Genomic DNA, 14,838 nt, shown 5'->3' with positions numbered 1-14,838 from the left:
TTTGTGACCAATTTGACCAAGGTGGTGCATACTTTAGCCCACCAATGTTTGAAGACTCAAGGTAATTCCATGACAACATGTGAAAGGTCAAAAGAAGAGCAAAGCATGAAGGAGAAATTGGAAAATTCGGTGGAGAAGGAGGAGTCGAATTTTGTGTTGGAACAATTGGAGGAGCCTATGATCATTGAAGAGAAGGAAGAGGTGGTTGAAGATTTAGGAGATGTTGAAAGTCCATGGGAATGTAGCATCATGGAGAACTCTTCCGAGAAGCTTGATATTGATGTTGAGGAGGGTGCGCAACCTCCAAAGCATGTCATCATTGAAGACTTGGAAGAGGTTTATCAAGAAACGAATTCGATCATGGATGAATTTCTCTCTACAATGGAATCCTCTCTCATTGGACATGAAGTTGAAATTATAAAAGAGTGTGCACAACCTCCCAAGGATAACGAAAATGGCATGGTGTATATTGAAATTGAAGAATATGAAGAGGTTGATCAAGAGATGAACTCATTCATCAATGAATTCCTATCCAAAATTGAATCACCTCCCATTAAACAAGATGAAGTTCTTAAAGACAACACCAAGCCACGTAACAAAGGGGATGAGGTTGAAATTGAAGAAGCTTGTGAAGAGGTGGAAACAACCAAAGTAGAGCCTAAAGAAGTAGACCTTGCATTGTCTAAGTGTGGGGAAGTCTCCCTTCCCAAGTCACCATCCAACACAACATTCAAGTGGGTAAAATTTCTATCCCTAAGCTTTACTTTCTCACTTGAATATGGTTTAATTGAAAATGATGGTCAACTTAGAGCTCTTTGTGGAACTAAAAGCAAGAATGAGTTGTGTAGTGGTTGCAAGTTAGGAATTAGGCTCATTAAGGTAAAAGCTTCAAGGTATAGGGACGATGATTGGAAGAATGCCACTTTACAAGGGTATCGGCGGAAGCTTAGGTGTGTTAAAGAGAATTCTATATGTCAACCACCCGGAAAGAAAAAGTATGAAGATCAAATTGAAGACGGGTGTAAAGATAAGATATGGGATCCCGGTTTGCTATGTGAAGACCAACTATGGGGACTCATATCTTGGGTGGAACTCTGCCCAAGCTTAATGAAAATGGTTGGAAATTCTGTCAACCAATTGAGGAGCATGGATCCTTGGAGATTCAAGGATGAGTACAAACATAAGCCACCATGACAATAAGCACCTCAAAATGTCCAACTTAAGGACTTAAACTAAAAGTGCTAGGTGGGAGACACCCCACCATGGTAAACTCTTTCCACTCTCTTTTAAATTTGCTCAATAAGTGATTTGAGTTACCATTGTAGGTAGATGTTTCACATAGATTTGTTTGTATAACTTAATTGTTAGCTTAGTCACATGTATGTTGTGTTTAGTAGTAGAGGAATAATATCAAATTGCATTTTTTTGTGAATTGTGTGATGGTTGATTGAATAAAGAGTTGTGAACAGTATAGGGAGCACCCAGCATAATTTTTCTGAAAAAAAAGGGGTGGATGCGAGCGCACAATGTACGCGCACGCGTCCCTGTGCAGATGCATCATCACCCACGTACCCGAGAGTTGGGCCTCTCTTGGGCAAACATTATGCCCTGCACCCAACATGACCCACGCTGACGCGCACTACGTGCGTGCGCGCCGATTATGCGAACATGGAAGTTCACGCGGACGCGCACCTACCGCATCCGCGTCGATCCGCTGCTGCAAGTTTTTGAGCCAAGCCCCCAGAGAGTTGAGCCGGCTCTGGGACAACTTTAAGCCCCCAGCCCAACTCAACTTACGCGGACGCGCACTTGCCGCGTGCGCGCCCATATGTCCAAGGTGGAATAGACGCGAGCGCACGCATCGCGCTAGCGCGCCTTATCACAAATTATTAATGTACGCGGACGCGCGCTGTACGCGCGCGCGCCCTTACATGCTGCCGCCACTCTAGGCCTTCGCCCCGAGAGTTGGGCGTGTGTCAAGCCCACTCTAAGCCTCAGGTCCAACCCCATGTACGCGTGCGCGCGCTGTACGCGCACGCGCCGTTGCATAGTCTGCCAATCCACGCCTGAGCGCACTGTACGCTCACGCGTGGGTCCCAAATTTTCATCAATGTACGTGGACGCGCATGGTGCGCGCCAGCGTCAATTCAAAAAGAGGGGTAACCCTAAGACACGAAGAGCGTTGCGCCGCAGCGCACTCCTTCCCTCCCCATTTTCATTTTCTTCTTCTTCCCCCATAACCACCTCAGCTCCGCCGACAACCACCACCACACGGCCGCCCCTTCTCTCACCATCACCCCACTCGTCCTCGTCCCCCCTCCCTCCTCCACTCACTCTCTCCTCCTCCCTTCGGTCAAACGCCCAACCGCCGCAGCCACCTTCTCCGCCGCCCTTCCATCATCACCGCCGGCGACAAAGCACTCGGCGGCCCCTCCCTCTCTTTCCTTCTTTCACATTTTCCTGTCAACCTCCTTCACTCAGTCTCTCGTTCTCCCGTTGCAACCACCGCCACTGCTCCTCTGCCATAACCGCCACCATTCACGGTGGCGCAACTTCTGATTTTGCTGCTCCTCCCCCAATTTCCTTTCCATTCTTAGTTCCCCTCCGCTCCCAGGTTCCTGCTCCATTTCTATTTTTTCTATTTTTTTTAATTGTTCATTTCTGTAGTTACTGTAATTGTCTGTTAGTTAGTTTAAATTCAAATATTGTATGTTGGGATAGATAGAAATATTTGCTGTTAGGTAGCTAGGACTGGATAGAGGATTCTAGGCCTGATAAGTGCTCCATATGTGCATATTTGCTGTTTGTTTCCTTGGGTGTGTGTGCTATTTTTTGGGTTGCTATTTTGTGCAAATTGTGTTGCCTGCATGCTATACCACTGCTGCTGTACTTGATTGATGTTGTGATCATGCTATTTATGTTATTTTGCTATCCGGGAACGTCCAATTTTAAGTCGGAATGCTGCCCAATTTTCAAGAAAATTAGTTTCATTTTGGTCTTTATTTCAATTTTGGGCCAATTTCCGCTTCCTTTTAACTTCCCGGATTTGCATCAATCATTGTGAATATGAACCGCAACTTCTCTTGTCTTTGAGCAAAAATATCATCATGCCAACTAATCCACTTTTCTAACTTACTAATTTCTTTAACCATTTAACTTCTATTCACCTTTAACCCTCTTTAACCATTCTTTCTAAGGTATGATGATTTTATGCTTAATAAGTATGAGTTGTTGACTTTAATGAAGCTTGCATTCTTAGTTTACTTGTTCACTTATGCTTACTTGTTCACCAAGTCTTTTCAAGTTCATTTCAACATCATGTTTGTTATTAGCCAATTATATCCTGAACATGCCTTCTTTGTTACATGCTAAGTGTTTCATTGCTTACATTATATTTCTCTTTCAGGATGTCGGATAAAGGAAAGGCTATAGCCACTGCCTCCAAGAAAAGAAAACACTCTACACCCTCTATTCCCTCCATCTACAAGCATTATGCTAAGAATCCGTTAAACGACGAAGAAAAAGAAAATCAGCAGTTACCTTCTACCGATCCGACTAAGTTCCCCAATCTCTACTGTGAGCTTCGATTTTCCAAGTATCGAACGACAAAGCTAAATACGGAGAAGAAATTGCTCTTACCCAATGATGTCCGCCGGTCCATTACAAGCCGTATCCTTGAGTTGGGTCTCGATTTTGTTGATAGAGATTTGGGAGATATTAACATCTCTTGGGTGAAGGAATTCTACTGCAACTTCTTCCGTCCCACTTTGGATTCGGTTCAGGTGAGGGGTAGAGAGGTCATGATTACTGAGACTACCATTGGGGAGGCATTACAGTGTCGGCACATTCCTGATGACATGTGTGCCCATCAGCAGGCAGAGATGGCCATCCATACCATGACTTTTGACTATGAGGCGCTTAGGCGCGTGATTGGGTTACCAGATGCTACTTGGGTCATGGATGCGACCAACACCAAGCCTAAGGGGATGCTGTTTGCTCACTTGACTAGAGAGGCCAAGACTTGGCAGATGATCTTTGCCCACTATGTCTTGCCTACCACCCACTTCTCTGAGATCCCTATGGAGATGCTTCTGCTGATTGGGTGTGTCATGAAGGGGAAGGATGTCTCTTTTCCTCGCCTTATCCGACAGTGCATGTGGTGGGCGCATATTCGTGGCCTACTTCCATTTCCTACCTTGGTCACGAGTATGGCGGCCCTAGCTGAGGTCCCCTGGCTGGACGATGATGTGCTACCACCACCCCCTGATGCAGATGACAGGGAGGTTACTATTCCTTGGGGTGGTTGGGTGCACGAGAAGCCCCCAGCTAGACGCCGTTCTAGGGCTAGAGCAGTAGTGGGGACACCTTCACCATCAGCCCCTACAGCAGCCCCATCCTCTTCTACTACAGCAGCTCCATCTTCATCTACAGCTCCACCTTCAGTCCCTGAGCCTACTTACCTACTGGTCCAGCGTCTATTTCGGTTTTTAGAGCGCGAGAGACTCCATGTAAGACGCCAACTGGACCGGATGGACCAGGCACTCATCTCTCTTGGTGCCGTGTTACCTCCGCTTCCCGACTCTCCGGCCTCCGATGAGCAGGATCATCAGGAGGAGGATGCGGAGGCACCGACTCAGCAGGATGCACCTCCAGTTGCTTCTGACACCACAGAGCCACCACAGTCCCATGAGGAGCCAGTCCTACCGCCTCAGACAGCTTCAGCACCTACCGTTGTACCTTCCAATGATCCTCCGGTTTAGCATCGAGGACGATGCTTGATCTTAAGTGTGGGGAGGGAACCGGTGAACATTTTGGACACTTTCTTAGTTACCATATTTTGCATATCTTTTGTATATATTTTGATGCATTTTGAGTTTACTTTGGATACTTTTACTGCTTATTTTGGATTTTAGATATTTTGATGCTTATGGATATTTTTAGATGTTTTAGATGATAGATTCCATACTTTTAGTTGGATTTTTCTTTACACATTTTTGCATATCTTTCTTTTTAGTTTGTGGTTGTGATTAGAAATCATACTTTGAATTGCAAACACTTAGTCATCCTTTTTGCATAAGAAATTGGTTTTAAGTGGAAAAGGAAAAGGTGAACTAAGGAAATTTTTGAATTTTTCAATCACAACAATGCTTAGTCAAATATTAAGATTTTTCAAGAAATTTAAATAATAGGGCATTAACCCAATTGATTGAAAGAAAATTTTTGGTGAAACTTGCTTGAATTCATACTTTGTGAAGCATGTATTGAATTAAGAACACAAGCTTGTGAGACTTGAGCCTATTGATGTGGTTACATTTTATAACCACTTATTTTCCATTCTTGTGTGAAATTGTTCTCTTTCTATGATTGTAATCCTTGATTTGCTTGATTCTAGATGTCCATTTATTTCTTGTATTTATGCATCTGCATGATTGAAGCCATTATTTCATTAGCCTACTTACCCAAATAGCCAACCTTTTATTCCCCATTGTTAGCCAATTTTGAGCCTATGCTTAACCAACTCATTCTCATTTTAGCACATTACAAGCCCAAGGCGGAAAACCAATGAAAATCCTTGTTTGGATCTTTGATTAGCCTAGGCTAGTGAGAGTGTCTATTATTCAAAGTTGGTGAGGCTTGGGAACATTGGATGGGATAAAAAGGGTAGTACACTTTCATATTTTAGAATTGGGAACGTATTCATGTATTGATTGAATGTATAAGATCTTATGCATTGATGTTCTTATGTACAGTTAAAAAGAAAAAGAAATAAAAGTGAAAATGAGAAAAATAAAAGAATAGAAACGAAAAAAAAAAGAAAAGAAGAAAAATAATAAAGAGGGGACAAAATGCCCCAAGGTGAAGTTCAACAAAAAGGAATCAATGCATAAGTGTTATGAATTAAAGAATAGAATGCATGAGTATGTAAGAAAAAGTGAAGAATGGGTAGTTAGAATAGTTTGAACTTGTATAGGTCATTATATAGTTAGGTGGGGAAGTCTATGCTAATCAAAGATTCAAATCCTAGTCCACTTAACCATAAATGATCCTACCTTGACCCTGACCCCATTACAACCTAAATGAAAGACCTCATGATGAATGTATGCATGCATTGAATAAGTGTTAATTGTTAGAAGAAAATCAAATTTTGGAAAGCTTGAATAGAAGAGAATTGAGTGAATTAACCCTTAAACACTTGAGTGAATAGAGCGGATACACATCCGGTGAGGGTTCAAAAGTTCAATTACATGTATTCACCCATATTATCCATATTCTTGCAAGTTTGAATTCTTTTTGATAATTCAATACAATTGTGGTTTGGACTTGACTCCTATTGCCCTAATTATTGTGCTTACACATGTCTCTTGGGAATTGATTTGTTTGAACTAAGCATTTGCATTTACTTTAGGTAGTTGCATTTAGATAGGACTCATATAGTTTAGTTGCATTCAATAAATGTCATACCCCTTAGTTCCTTCTTATTTTAGCATGAGGACATGCTAAGGTCTAAGTAAGGGGAGGTTGATAAACCCCATTTTTAGGGTTTATCTTGTATTGAATTTAGAGTGTTTTGATAACCTTTTGTCACATTTAGCCTATGAATTAGCATGATTTTGTTATCTCTCCAATATTTGTGCTTAAGTGTAAAAACATGCTTTTTAAGCCTTATTTTGATGAATTCTAATTTCTCCTTGATTCCATAAGATGCCTTGATGTGTTTGCTAGTAATTCTAGGATTGAAATAGGCTAGGCATGGATCAAAGGAGCAAGGAAGGAAGCATGCAAATGGAGAAAAGCACAAAAGACAAAAGAATTAATTTCGGCCAAGCACGCGCACGCGCACAAGGCGCTCGCGCGCACATTGTAGAATCGGCCAGGGACGCGCACGCGTACCGTGCACGCACACGTCGATGACCGCACATGACTTCATTAAAGCAACACGTGCCTGGCGATTTGAGAGGGTTTTCTGAACCCATTTTGGCGCCAAATGCTGATAGAAAGGAATAAAAGGATCAAGGATTAAGGCGAAGGGAGGAATTGAATTGAATGGAGCATATAACATAATTAGGATTAGTTTAGAAGTAGTTTTAGAGAGAGAAGCTCTCACTTCTCTCTAGAATTAGGATTAGGTTTAGGTTAATCTTCTCTTCTTAGATCTAGGTTTAATTCATGCTTAGATTCACTTTTCCTTTATCAATTCTTAATCTTCTCCTCTTCCTCTTTCTAGTTATGTGCTTTAATAATTGTAATTCTTCATTTTGTTTTGGATAGATTGTTGTTCCTTTGTTCTCTTTCAATAATGCAATTTGAGGTAATTCATGATAATTGTGATTTCCTTGATTGTTGTTGTTAATTCTTTGCAATAATTGTTGTTAGATTCTATTCTTGTTATCAATTTACTATGCTCTTCTTTTGTGCCTTCCAAGTGTTTGATGAAATGCTTGGTTGGATTTTAGTGTAGGTTTTGTTCCTCTTGGCCTAGGTAGAGTAATTAGTGACTCTTGAGTTATCTAATTCCTTTGTTGATTAATAATTAGAAGTTGCTAATTGATTTGAATGCCTCTAAAGCTAGTCTTTCCTTTAGGAGTTGATTAGGGCTTGAGGAATCAAATTGATTCATCCACTTGACTTCCCTCCATGGTTAGAGGCTAACTAAGTGGTAGCAATGAACAATTCTCATCACAATTGAGGAGGATAACTAGGATAGGACTTCTAATTCTCATAACTTGCCAAGAGCCTTTTATAGTTGTTAGTTTATTTTCATTGCCATTTACTTTTCATGCTTCTTATCAAAACCCCAAAATAACTCACAACCAATAACAAGACACTCTATTGTAATTCCTAGGGAGAACGACCCGAGGTTCAATACTTCGGTTTATAAATTTAGGGGTTTGTTTTAGTGATAAACAACTTTTTGTATGAAAAGATTATTGTTTGGTTTAGGAACTATACTTGCAACGAGAATTCATTTGTGAAATTTTAAACCATCAAAAATTCAATCATCAATGACACAGCTAAGGCTAAACATCCAAGGCTTTAAACAAGGAGATAATGAATCTCTTTATGATGTCTGGGAAAGATACAGAGAGATGCGAAGAAAATGCCCCTCTGAAATGTTCTCAGAGTGGGCGCAGTTAGACATCTTCTATTATGGGCTTACAGAGAAAGCTCAGATATCTTTGGACCACTCAGCTGGTGGACCTATACGCATGAGAAAGACAATTGAAGAAGCTCAAGAGCTCATTGATACAGTTGCCAAAAATCAGCATCCATACCTAAGCACTGAACCTTCCATGAAAGAAGAGGCTAAAACAGTAACTGCTGAACTCAGTCCTGCAGAACAAGTTACTGAATTCAATCAGCAATTAGATTTTCTAACAAAACAGCTAGCCGAGTTCAAGGAGATATTGCAAGACATAAGACTGGCTAATATGAATATGGAAGTGCAGTTGAAGCAAATAGAACAGCGGTTATCAAAATAAATAACAGAAAAATGCCAAGCAGTTCAATTAAGAAGTGGGAAGACATTAAATACCTCACTTTAAGGCAGCAGGAAGCTAAGAAATGAACAAACTACTACCCAAAATCCCTCTGAGGATAGTAAAAGCCCAGAGAGGAATAATTCTGGCACTCAAATGCCAAAAAAGGGTGGAGAACTGGCGTTAAACGCCCAACCCATGCTCAGTTCTACCGTTCAAACGCCAGAAACAGGCAAGGAGTTGGCGTTAAACGCCCAAAGGAAGTTCAGTTCTGGCGTTCAGATGCCAGAAACAGGTAAGGAGTTGGCGTCTAACGCCACTCCAGCTTCCACCCTAGCATTCAAACGCCAGTGGGGGATCAGACACATACAAATGCTGATAGCAACCCCTCTAAAAAGGCTTCTCAACCCACATCTGTAGGCAATAAACCTGCAGCAACTAAGGTTAAGGAATACAAAGCCAAAATGCCTTATCCTCAGAAACTCCGCCAAGCGAAACAGGATAAGCAATTTGCCAGCTTTACAGACTATCTCAAGACTCTTGGAATAAAGATTCCGTTTGCAGAGGCACTTGAGCAAATACCTGATGAGCGGATAATTTGTACGCTTTTTGGCATTGTTTTTAGTATGTTTTTGGTATGATATAGTTAGTTTTTAGTATATTTTTATTAGTTTTTAGTTAAAATTCACTTTTCTGGACTTTACTATGAGTTTGTGTGTTTTTCTGTGATTTCAGGTATTTTCTGGCTGAAATTGAGGGACCTGAGCAAAAATTTGATTCAGAGACTGAAAAGGACTGCAGATGCTGTTGGATTCTGACCTCCCTGCACTCGAAGTGGATTTTCTGGAGCTACAGATGCCCAATTGGCGCGCTCTCAACGGCGTTGGAAAGTAGACATCCTGGGCTTTCCAGCAATATATGATAGTCCATACTTTGCCCAAGATTTGATGGCCCAAACCGGCGTTCAAAGTCACCTTCAAGATTTCCAGCGTTAAACGCCGGAACTGGCACCCAAATGGGAGTTAAACGCCCAAACTGGCACTAAAGCTGGCGTTTAACTCCAAGAAGAGTCTCTACACGAAAATGCTTCATTGCTCAGGCCAAGAACACACCAAGTGGGCCCGGAAGTGGATTTTTATGTCATTTACTCATTTCTGTAAACCTTAGGCTACTAGTTCTCTATAAGTAGGACCTTTTACTATTGTATTGGAAGACTTTGGTAGCTATCTTCATTTTTATGCTATCTTAGATCATTGGGAGGCTGGCCTCACGGCCATGCCTAGACCTTGTACTTATGTATTTTCAACGGTGGAGCTTCTACACACCATAGATTAAGGTGTGGAGCTCTGCTGTACCTCGAGTATTAATGCAATTACTATTGTTCTTCTATTCAATTCCGCTTGTTCTTGTTCTAAGATATCACTTGTTCTTCAACTTGATGAATGTGATGATCCGTGACACTCATCATCATTCTCACCCATGAACAAGGTGACTGACAACCACTTTTGTTCTACAAGCAACCAAGGCTCTAGTGAATATCTCTTGGATTCTTTAACCGGAATCTTCGTGGTATAGGCAAGAACTGATGGCGGCATTCAAGAGAATCCGGAAGGTCTAACCTTGTCTGTGGTATTCTGAGTAGGATTCAATGATTGAATGACTGCGACGTGCTTCAAACTCCTAGTGGGCGGGGCGTTAGTGACAGACGCAAAAGAATCGATGGATTCTATTCCGGCCTGACCGAGAACCGACAGCTGAATTCCGCGTGCTGTGACAGAGCATATGCAATCGTTTTCACTGAGAGGATGGGAGGTAGCCATTGACAACGGTGAAACCCTACACAAGCTTGCCATGGAAAGGAATAAGAAGGATTGGATGAAGACAGTAGGAAAGCAGAGAGACGGAAGGGAAGGCATCTTCATGCGCTTATCTGAAGTTCCTACCAATGAATTACATAAGTACCTCTATCTTTATCTTTGTGTTATTTTCGTTCATCATCATATCCATTTGAGTCTGCCTGACTAAGATTTACAAGATGACCATAGCTTGCTTCATACTAACAATCTCCGTGGGATCGACCCTTACTCGCGTAAGGTTTATTACTTGGACGACCCAGTGCACTTGCTGGTTAGTTGTGCGAAGTTGTGTAATGCCATGGTATTGAGCTACCAAGTTTTTGGGGTTCATGACCGGGGATTATGAGAGTTGTGAAAAGTATTGTTCAAAATTTCGCGCACCAAGTTTTTAGCGCCGTTGCCGAGGATTGTTCAAGTTTTGAGCAAGCTTTTGGTAACATCAGTGCCAAGATCCGGCAACAAGCACCAAGTTTTTGGCGCCGTTGCCGGGGATTGTTCAAGTTTGGACAACTGAAGGTTCATCTTGTTGCTTAGATTAGGTATTTTTTTTTTGAAATTCTTGAAGATGAATTCTAGAGTTTCATGATGATTTGTTGAAGTCTGGCTGGCTGTGAAGCCATGTCTAATCTCATTGGACCGAGGTTTCAACTTATCATCACAAGAGCTTGTTGATTTTTATCAATCTTGCTTTTGGAGCAGTGGTCTGCTAAGGCTTAGCTGGCCATTGGTCATGTCTAGTGTTTTGGACCGAAGCTTTCTTTGGAAGCTTGGCTGGCTGTGAAGCCATGTCTAATTCCTGGACCGGAGTCTTAGACTAGCATTGCACTGATTCCTGGAATTCACATTAAGAATTTTGATATATTTTTCCACTTAATTTTCGAAAAACACAAAAACAAAAAAAAATTACAAAATTACAAAAATCCAAAAATGTTTCTTGTTTGAGTCTAGTGTCTCATGTTAAGTTTGGTGTGAATTGCATGTTTCTGTTCTTATTGCATGCATTCATTCATGTGTCTTAAGGATCTTCAAGTAATTCTTGATGATTTTTCGTGCTCTGATCTTTAAATTCAATTGACTTGAGTGTTTTGTGTGTCTCATATGCATTCTCATTAGTGTCAGTAGTATACAAACTGCTAAGTTTGGTGTCTTGCATGCATTGTTTGATTTTAGTTGCATTTTGATTATTCCTTATTATTAAAAATCCAAAAATATTTTTAATTTGTGTCTTTTCAAGTCAATAATACAGAGAATTGAAGATTCAGAACATACAGCAGAGGAATTGCACAAAAAAAAGCTGGGCGTTCAAAACGCCCAGTGAAGAAGGACAGACTGGCGTTTAAACGCCAGCCAGGGTACCTGGTTGGGCGTTTAACGCCCAAAGAGGTATAGTTTTGGGCGTTAAACGCCAGAATGTGCACCATTCTGGGCGTTTAACGCCAGGATGGCTACAGGGGGAAGATTTTGTTTTCAAATCAAATTTTTTTTAAGTTTTCAAATCTTTTCAAAATCAAATCTTTTTTAAATCAATTTTTCAATCAAATCCTTTTCAAAATCAATTTCTTTCCTTTTTCAAAGATACTTACTATCAATTAATGATTTGATTCAAACATTTCAAGTATGTTGCCTTTTCTGTTGAGAAAGGTTTAATGTTTGAATCATATCTTTTCTTGTTAGTCAAGTTTTTAATTTTCAAAATCAAATCTTTTTAAAATGTTTTTCAAATCATATCTTCTCAATCACATTTTTTAAAAAAACCAATCATATTTTCTTAACCACATCTTTTTTTCAAAATAGTTTTCAATCAAATCCCTTTGATTTTTAATTTCAAATCTTTTTCAAAAATCACTTTACTTCTTTCCCACTTTCATTTTCGAAAATTAAGTAATGTTTTTCAAAAATGTTTTCAAAATTTTTACTTAATTTTCGAAAATTACTTCCCTTCTTCTCACATCCTTCTATTTATGGACTAACATTATTCCTTAATGCAAAATTTGAAATCCATCTTCTTTGATAAGTTCGAATTTTCTACTTCTATCTTCTACTCTTCTTTTCCTCTGACACTTCAAGGAATCTCTATACTGTGACATAGAGGATTCCACATTTCTTGTTCTCTTCTCTTTCTTATGAGCAGGAGCAAAGACAAAAACATTCTTGTTGAGGCTGATCCTGAACCTGAAAGGACCTTGAAGAGAAACCTAAGAGAAGCCAAAGCACAACTCTCTTTAGAGGACCTGACCGAATTCTTCAAAGAAAAAGAACACATGGCAGCTGAAAACAACAATGCCAACAATGCAAGGAAGGTGCTGGGTGACTTTACTGCACCTACTCCCGACTTTTATGGGAGAAGCATCTCTATCCCTGCCATTAGAGCAAACAACTTTGAGCTTAAGCCTCAATTAGTTTCTCTAATACAACAGAATTGCAAGTTCCATGGACTTCCATTGGAAGATCCTCATCAGTTTTTAGCTGAATTCTTGCAAATCTGTGACACTGTCAAGACTAATGGGGTTGACCCTGAGGTCTACAGACTTATGCTATTCCCTTTTGCTGTAAGAGATAGAGCTAGAACATGGTTGGACTCTCAACCTAAAGAAAGCCTGGACTCTTGGGAAAAGCTAGTCAATGCCTTCTTGGCAAAGTTCTTTCCACCTCAAAAATTGAGTAAGCTTAGAGTGGAAGTCCAAACCTTCAGACAGAAGGAAGGAGAATCCCTCTATGAAGCTTGGGAAAGATACAAACAATTAATCAGAAAGTGTCCCTCTGATATGCTTTCTAAATGGAGCATCATAGGTATTTTCTATGATGGTCTCTCTGAACTATCCAAGATGTCTTTGGATAGCTCTTCTGGAGGATCTCTTCATCTGAAGAAGACGCCTACTGAAGCTCAAGAACTGATTGAAATGGTTGCAAATAACCAATTCATGTACACTTCTGAAAGAAATCCTGTGAACAATGGGACTAGTCAGAAGAAAGGAGTTCTTGAGATTGACACTCTGAATGCCATATTGGCTCAGAATAAAATATTGACCCAACAAGTCAATATGATCTCTCAAAGTCTGTCTGGAATGCAAAATGCACCAAGCAGTACTAAGGAAGCTTCATCTGAGGAAGAAGCTTATGATCATGAGAACCCTTCAATGGAAGAGGTGAATTACATGGGAGAACCCTATGGAAACACCTACAATCCTTCATGGAGGAATCATCCAAATCTTTCATGGAAGGATCAACAGGGACCTCAACAAGGTTTCAACAATAATAATGGTGGAAGAAATAGGTTTAGCAATAGCAAGCCTTTTCCATCATCTTCTCAGCAACAGACAGAGAGTTCTAAGCAGAATACCTCTGACTTAGCAACCATGGTCTCTGATCTGATCAAAACCACTCAAAGTTTCATGACTGAAACAAGGTCCTCCATTAGAAACTTGGAAGGACAAGTGGGTCAGCTGAGCAAGAAAATTACTGAACTCCCTCCTAGTACTCTTCCAAGCAATACAGAAGAAAATCCAAAAGGAGAGTGCAAGGCCATCAACATGGCCGAATTTTGGGAGGAAGAAGAGGCAGTGAACGCCACTGAGGAGGGCCTCACTGGGCGTCCACTGGCCTCCAATAAGTTCCCCAATGAGGAACCATGGGAATCTGAGGCTCAAACTGAGACCATAGAGATTCCATTGGACTTACTTCTGCCATTCATGAGCTCTGATGAGTATTCTTCCTCTGAAGAGGATGAGTATGTCACTGAGGAGCAAGTTGCTAAATATCTTGGAGCAATCATGAAGCTGAATGACAAGTTATTTGGAAATGAGACTTGGGAGGATGAACCCCCTTTGCTCACCAAAGAACTGGATGACTTGTCTAGGCAGAAACTGCCTCAAAAGAGACAGGATCCTGGGAAGTTTTCAATACCTTGTACCATAGGCACCATGACCTTCAAGAGGGCCTTGTGTGACTTAGGGTCAAGTGTAAACCTCATGCCTCTCTCTGTAATGGAGAAGTTAGGGATCTCTGAGGTGCAAGCTGCAAAAATCTCACTAGAGATGGCAGACAACTCAAGAAAACAAGCCCATGGACTTGTAGAGGATGTTCTGGTTAAAGTTGAAGACCATTACATCCCTACTGATTTCATAGTCCTAGAGACTGGGAAGTGCATTGATGAATCCATCATCCTTGGCAGACCCTTCCTAGCCACAGCAAAGGCTGTGATTGATGTTGATAGAGGAGAGTTGATCATTCAAGTGAATGAATAATCCTTGGTGTTTAAGGCTCAAGGATATCCCTCTGTCATCATGGAGAGGAAGCATGAAGAGCTTCTCTCAAAACAGAGCCAAACAGAGCCCCCACAGTCAAACTCTAAGTTTGGTGTTGGGAGGCCACAACCAAACTCTAAGTTTGGTGTTGAACCCCCACATTCAAACTCTAAGTTTGGTGTTGGGAGGTTCCAACATGGCTCTGAGTATCTGTGAGGCTCCATGAGAGTCCTCTGTCAAGCTACTGACATTAAAGAAGCG

The 14,838-nt window shown here is 40.9% G+C and overlaps 1 non-coding gene across 1 annotated transcript; it reads right to left on the bottom strand.

Moving 5' to 3' along the window:
• Positions 1 to 12,996: 12,996 nt before the first annotated feature.
• On the bottom strand, positions 12,997 to 13,104 carry LOC112700254 (small nucleolar RNA R71). The gene has a single exon (XR_003153165.1). It is a non-coding gene; the product is annotated as a small nucleolar RNA R71 (small nucleolar RNA).
• Positions 13,105 to 14,838: the final 1,734 nt, after the last annotated feature.

This window comes from Arachis hypogaea, chromosome 6, assembly GCF_003086295.3.
Source record: "Arachis hypogaea cultivar Tifrunner chromosome 6, arahy.Tifrunner.gnm2.J5K5, whole genome shotgun sequence".
Taxonomy (NCBI): Eukaryota; Viridiplantae; Streptophyta; class Magnoliopsida; order Fabales; family Fabaceae; genus Arachis; species Arachis hypogaea.
This window is presented reverse-complemented; position numbering and strand designations above follow the sequence as displayed.